Below are 6,266 nucleotides of genomic sequence, written 5' to 3'. Positions count from 1 at the left end.
CACGAATTCAAATAACATTAATGAAAAATCTAATTTAAAACTAAATAACTTAGAAAAATAACTAAACTCTATCCCTCTGTACGATCTCTGGCCGGAGGAGCAAAAGAGTTAACATGATGTAGCAACTCGTGAAACTGATTCGTCATACTGCTCATGTATCCTAGAACTTCGTGTCTCATGTTAGTAAATTCTCCTCTGAGGGCGTCTTGTTCTGACATCAAAGCTTCAATGGCGGTGTTATAATCAGTTCCGGGCATATGATGTCGGAGGTCAGGTATGGCTGATTCTTCGGTCTGAACAGGCTGAGGAGGAGGGTCAATATCATGATAGCCGGATGGTGTCTGAGGGTCAGATTCAGCATGAGGGATCTGGTCAACATAATTCTCATAGTCATTACAAATCTCATAATCCTGGATGGATTCAGTGGATCTAGCAGGAGTTGGGGTTTCATTCAGGTTATAGAGCCAGTTCCTTTGGTTATGAACACTAGTCCTAGGATCGGGCATGGTGAATAGGCAGAGAACCTGGTTATCAATAATAAGCTCAAACTCATCAGTCCCTAGGTTTGCTATAAACATAGTGTTGAAGAGGAAGGGTATACTCATAGTAGTAATGCCACAAAAAGGGTTTAGGTCAAGCATAGGCTGACGTAATCCAATAGCATTACCTATCATAGTTATCAAACCGCCTATTCTAATGGGTGCTCGCTCATCCTGGATAAGGTGGTCCAAATTAGCTAACATAAAAGTGGCACCGTTTACTGGACGGTTCTGGGAAGCACAAAATATGATGAAGAGTTCATCACGTGAAACTGAAGTACTATTTGGCTTCTTCCCAAATAAAGTGTGGGTAACATGAGTTTAAGTCAGGATTTGGCCAAATGCTGAAAGAAGAAAAAATTATTATTATTATATTTTTTTCTTTTTGAATAAATCAAGAATGAATGCTAAACAGAAATTAAAAGAATAATTAAGAAAGAAATAGGGAAATGATAATAATAGAATAATAAAATAACAAACTAATTTGTGGGTTGTCTCCCACTAAGCGCTTTGTTTAAATGTCGCAAGCTCGACAAAGAAACTGTTAAATATAATCTATAGGTCCTGGGGGCGTTTCGTCTAAGTGTAGGATTTGCGAATCCTCGTTGGTTTCCGCATAGTGATAGTGTTTCAGACGTTGCCCGTTTACGGTGAACGGTTCTGTAGATTTTCCTTTTATTTCTACCGCTCCACTGGGAAAGATTTTAGTGATATGAAAAGGCCCTGACCATCTGGATCGTAGTTTTCCCGGGAATAACTTTAGTCTAGAGTTAAATAAAAGTACTGCGTCGCCTTGCTTGAAGATTTTCCTCGATATACGCTTGTCATGCCATTGTTTTGTTCTTTCTTTATAGATTCTGGCATTTTCATAGGCGTCTCTTCTGAGTTCCTCTAATTCGTTTATGTCAAGGATTCTCTTTTCACCGGCGGCTTTATAATTCCAATTTAGATTTCTAATAGCCCAATAGGCTTTATGTTCTAATTCTACCGGGAGGTGACAGGATTTTCCATAAATGAGCTTAAATGGGGTCGTCCCTATGGGGGTTTTATAAGCAGTTCGGTAAGCCCACAAAGCTTCTGGTAATTTCAATGACCAATCTTTCCTTGAAGTGGCGACCGTTTTTTCTAGTATTTGCTTGATTTCTCTGTTAGATACTTCCACTTGTCCACTGGTTTGAGGGTGGTAAGGTGTTGTTATCCTATGTCTTACTCCATACTTAAGTAGTAGTTTTTCGAGTACCTTGGATATAAAGTGTGATCCACCATCACTGACTACTATTCTTGGGATGCCAAATCTCGGAAATATTATATTTTTAAAGAGTCTAGTTACTACTCGGGTGTCATTTGTTGGAGAAGCTACAGCTTCGATCCATTTTGATACGTAGTCAACTGCCACGAGTATGTATTTGTTACCGAAAGAGGATGGAAAGGGTCCCATGAAGTCTATTCCCCACACGTCGAAAATCTCTACTTCCAAAATACCTTTTTGTGGCATCTCGTCACGTCTAGATATGTTTCCCGTGCGTTGACATCTGTCACACTCCTTAATAGCCGCATGTACGTCCTTCCATATAGTTGGCCAATAAAAGTCGGCTTGTAGGATTTTAGAGCAGGTCTTGGATGTACTTGTGTGTCCACCATAAGGAGCGGAGTGACAGTGTTGGATTATATTTTCTACCTCTTCTTCGGGTATACATCGACGGAAAATACCATCGGGGCCTCTTTTGAAAAGTAAGGGATCATCCCAGTAATAGTGTTTTATGTCGTAGAAGAATCGTTTCTTCTGCTGGTAAGATAAAGTAGGTGGAACTATTTCGGCAGCTAAATAATTGACTAGATCAGCGTACCATGGTGTGACGGATATAGCTAAGGTGGTTTCTACTTGCATGTCGGAGTTGCTCTCTTCCAAAGTAGCTATAAGTTTGTCATACGAGAAATCATCATTAATTGATGTTCTTTCCGGTTCAAGGTTCTCAAGTCTAGAGAGGTGGTCTGCTACTACGTTTTCAGTTCCTTTCTTGTCCTTGATTTCTAAGTCGAATTCTTGTAGCAACAAGATCCATCTTAGGAGTCTAGGTTTAGCATCCTTTTTTGTTAAAAGGTACCTGATAGCAGCGTGATCAGTGTAGACTATTATTTTGGCTCCTACCAAGTAAGAACGAAATTTATCTAGCGCAAATACCACTGCTAGGAGTTCTTTCTCGGTAGTGGCGTAATTCATTTGCGCTTCATCCAGGGTTCTGCTTGCGTAATATATTACGTGAAGCTTTTTATCCTTTCGTTGTCCTAAAACAGCACCTACAGCATAATCACTGGCATCGCACATTATTTCGAATGGTTCATTCCAGTCTGGTGTCTGCATTATGGGTGCGGAGATCAATGCTTGTTTAAGTGTTTGAAATGCTTTTAAACAGTTATCGTCGAATATGAATTCGGCATCTTTCATCAATAGTCCGGTTAAAGGTTTAGTTATCTTAGAGAAGTCTTTGATGAATCGTCGGTAAAAACCGGCGTGTCCTAAAAAGCTTCGTACTTCTCTCACGGTTCTTGGGGGTTGAAGATTTTCGATTACCTCTATTTTGGCTTTGTCTACTTCAATTCCTCTGTTCGAGATGATGTGTCCTAAAACAATTCCTTCTTGTACCATAAAGTGGCACTTTTCTCAGTTAAGTACTAAGTTTACTTTTACACATCGCTCAAGGACTCTTTCTAGGTTTTCAAGGCATTCTTCGAAACTTTGTCCGTATACAGAAAAGTCATCCATAAATACTTCCATGATGTTTTCGAGAAAGTCGGCGAATATTGCCATCATGCATCTTTGAAAGGTTGCAGGGGCATTACACAGACCAAACGGCATTCGTCTATAAGCGAAGGTACCAAAAGGGCACGTGAACGTTGTCTTTTCTTGGTCATCAGGGTGAATTGGTATTTGAAAGAAGCCTGAATAACCGTCTAGATAACAGAAATGTGAATGTTTTGCTAATCGTTCTAACATTTGGTCAATGAATGGTAAAGGGAAATGATCTTTTCGGGTTGCTTTGTTTAGTTTCCTATAATCAATGCACATTCTCCATCCCGATTCGATTTGTTTAGTTATAGTTTCCCCTTTTTCGTTTTCAATAACGGTTATGCCTCCTTTCTTTGGTACAACGTGTACAGGGCTAACCCATTTGCTATCAGATATAGGATATATAATACCTGCTTCCAATAACTTGGTTATTTCTTTTTTTACTACCTCACTCAGGATCGGATTTAGTCTTCTCTGGTGTTCCCTAGAGGTTTTACAGTCTTCTTCTAACATGATGCGGTGCATACAAATAGAAGGGCTTATTCCTTTAAGATCGGTGATGTGGTATCCTAGTGCGGTGGGGTACTTCCTTAAGATATGTAGGAGTTTTTCTGTTTCGAGTCTTCCTAGATCTGCATTAACTATCACAGGTCGTTCAAGTTCTAAGTCTAGGAATTCATATCTCAGATTTTTGGGAAGTGTCTTCAGCTCAGGGGTTGGTTTGTTAAGACATTGCGTAGGGTCCGGTGTTATTGCTAAACATTGGTTAGGTTTGTCTTCTAAAAGATAGTCTGATGATTTGTCTTCTCCTAACTCTGCTTCTTTTATGCATTCATCGATGATATCCATGAAGTAACATGTATCTTCTATTGCAGGTGCTTTCAAGAATTGGGAAAGAATGAATTCAATTTTCTCTTCACCTACTTCGAAGGTGAGTCGTCCTCGTTTTACGTCTATGATTGCACCGGCAGTTGCTAAGAATGGTCTTCCCAATATAATGGGTGTAATATCATCTTCTCTAATGTCCATAATTGTAAAATCAGTGGGAATGTAAAACTGACCTATGCGTACGGAACGTTTTCAAGGATTCCTACAGGATATTTGATGGAACGATCTGCTAGTTGCACAGACATTTTGGTCGGTCTTAATTCTCCCATTTCCAGTTTCTTACATATGGATAAAGGCATAACGCTAATTCCGGCTCCTAAATCGCATAAAGCTTTGTCGATGACAAATTTTCCTATGTGACAGGGTATAGAGAAACTACCCGGATCCTTGAGTTTATGAGGCATGTTTTGGATTATTGCGCTACATTCGGCAGGGAGTGTAACGGTTTCGCTATCCTCAAGTTTCCTCTTATTAGAAAGGATTTCTTTTAAGAATTTAGCATATGAGGGCATCTGCGTAATAGCTTCGGTGAACGGAATTGTAACGTTTAATTGTTTAAGGAGATCAACAAATTTTCTAAATTGGCCCGCATCTTTGGTTTTAACAAGCCTTTGAGGGTAAGGTATAGGTGGTTTGTAAGGTGGTGGAGGTACATAAGGTTTGTTCTTTTCTAGGGTTTCCTTATTACTCTCTTCCTTTTCCTTAGGTTCACTTTCCTCAGTTGATTTCTTAGGGTTTTGGTTTTCTATCCTTGGATCAGACGGTCCTTCCACTTCCGTTCCACTTCTTAATATAATTGCATGAGCTTGGCTTCTCGGATTAGGTTGGGGCTGTCCAGGGAATGTACCAGTTGGGGCAGCAGTAGGTGCTTGTTGTTGAGCTACTTGTGATATTTGTGTTTCCAGCATTTTGTTATGGGTAGCCAAGGCATCTACTTTGCTTGCTAGTTGTTTAAGTTGTTCGCCAGTGTGTACATTCTGGTTTAAGAAATCTTTATTGGTTTGTTGTTGGGAAGCTATAAAGTTTTCCATCATGATTTCCAAGTTGGATTTTCTAGGGGTATTATTGTTAGGCATGGATGGGTTCGGTTTCTGATATCCCGGAGGTATAGATGGGGCTTGATTTGGAGACTGTCCAGGTGCGTACAAAGCATTATTACTCTTATATGAAAAGTTTGGATGGTTCTTCCAATTTGGGTTATAGGTATTCGAATAGGGGCTTCCTTGAGCATAGTTTACTTGCTCTGCTTGGATTCCTGTCAAGAGTTGACAGTCCGTAGGAGTGTGGCCTTGGATTCCACAGACCTCGCAATTCTGAGTTATAGCAACCACGGCGGCTGGGGGTGATACGTTTAAACTTTCAATTTTCTGGACCAAAGCATCCACTTTTGCATTAACGTGATCAAGGTTACTTATCTCGTACATGCCAATTTTCGTTTGAGGTTTTTCCACCGTTGTTCGTTCGGTTCCCCACTGATAGTGGTTTTGGGCCATGCTCTCGATAAGCTGGTAAGCATCAGCATAAGGTTTGTTCATTAATGCACCACCTGCAGCGGCGTCTATTGTTAACCTTGTGTTGTATAAGAGACCATTATAAAATGTGTGAATTACTAACCAGTCTTTCAAACCATGGTGTGGGCAAAGTCTCATCATGTCTTTGTATCTTTCCCATGCTTCGAAAAGAGACTCGTTGTCTTTCTGTTTAAATCCGTTTATCTGGGCTCTTAACATAGCTGTTTTGCTTGGCGGAAAGTATCGGGCAAGAAAAACTTTCTTCAACTCGTTCCAGGTGGTGACTGAGTTGGAAGGGAGAGATTGAAGCCATCTTCTAGCGCTATCTCTTAATGAGAAAGGAAAAAGACGAAGTCGAATTGCCTCTGAAGTGACACCATTAGCTTTAACAGTATCAGCGTATTGAACAAATACAGATAAATGAAGGTTTGGATCCTCGGTAGGATTTCCAGAGAATTGGTTCTGTTGCACAGCCTGCAACAGCGAAGGTTTAAGTTCGAAGTTGTTTGCTTCGATTGCGGGCGGAGCAATACTTGAATG

General features: G+C 40.2%; 1 pseudogene; it reads left to right on the top strand.

Annotated features, from left to right (window-relative positions):
* Positions 1-5,838: 5,838 nt before the first annotated feature.
* Positions 5,839-5,938, top strand: LOC127116392 (uncharacterized; annotated as a pseudogene).
* The last annotated feature ends 328 nt before the right edge of the window (positions 5,939-6,266 follow it).

The sequence above is a fragment of the Lathyrus oleraceus genome, chromosome 1 (genome assembly GCF_024323335.1).
Source record: "Lathyrus oleraceus cultivar Zhongwan6 chromosome 1, CAAS_Psat_ZW6_1.0, whole genome shotgun sequence".
NCBI classification, from domain to species: domain Eukaryota; kingdom Viridiplantae; phylum Streptophyta; class Magnoliopsida; order Fabales; family Fabaceae; genus Lathyrus; species Lathyrus oleraceus.
Note: the sequence above shows the minus strand (reverse complement) of the source record. Positions and strands in the feature narration are given on the sequence as shown.